Here is a 716-nt window from a genome sequence, read left to right on the forward strand (position 1 = left end):
TGGTAGCTGGGAGAACTTTTTACCATTGGCTGAATTTTCTTACAATAACAGTTATCAGACCAGCATTCGTATAGCACCCTACGAAGCACTCTATGGGCGTAAATGTCGCACTCCGATTTGTTGGACTAAGTTGCGTGAAAGGAAGACGTTGGGACCTGAGTTAATACGCGAGACGAAGACACAGTCAGATTGATTCGTGACCGTTTGAAAGAGGCATTTGATAGACAGAAGTCTTATGCAGATCAAAGGAGGAAAGATATTCAGTTTGAAGTTGGAGATCAGGTCTTTTTAAAAGTATCGCCCTGGAAGAAAGTATTGAATTCGGGCGTAAGGGTAAATTGAGTCCAAGATTTATTGGATCATTTCGTATTTTGAAGAGGTTAGGACCTGTTGCATATCAGCTTGAATTGCCTCATGTGCTCAATCGTATTCATGATGTCTTTCATGTATCAATGTTGAGGCGATATCGTCCAGATCTAGGTCACATCATTCAGGTTGAAGAGGTAGAGTTGAGACCTGATTTGTCATATGAGGAGGAGCCCATTCAGATCTTGGAAACTGATGAACGAGTTCTTCGGAATAGACGTATCCCGATGGTAAAAGTTCAATGGAGTAACCGAGGCCTCTGAAGCTATTTAGGAGACATTAAAGTCAATGGAGGCTCAGTTTCCTCAACTATTCTCATAAGGTAAATTTCGAGGACGAAATTTCTTGTA

This window comes from Hibiscus syriacus, unplaced genomic scaffold (assembly GCF_006381635.1).
Source record: "Hibiscus syriacus cultivar Baekdansim isolate YM2019G1 unplaced genomic scaffold, ASM638163v2 tig00002511_pilon, whole genome shotgun sequence".
Lineage (NCBI taxonomy): Eukaryota > Viridiplantae > Streptophyta > Magnoliopsida > Malvales > Malvaceae > Hibiscus > Hibiscus syriacus.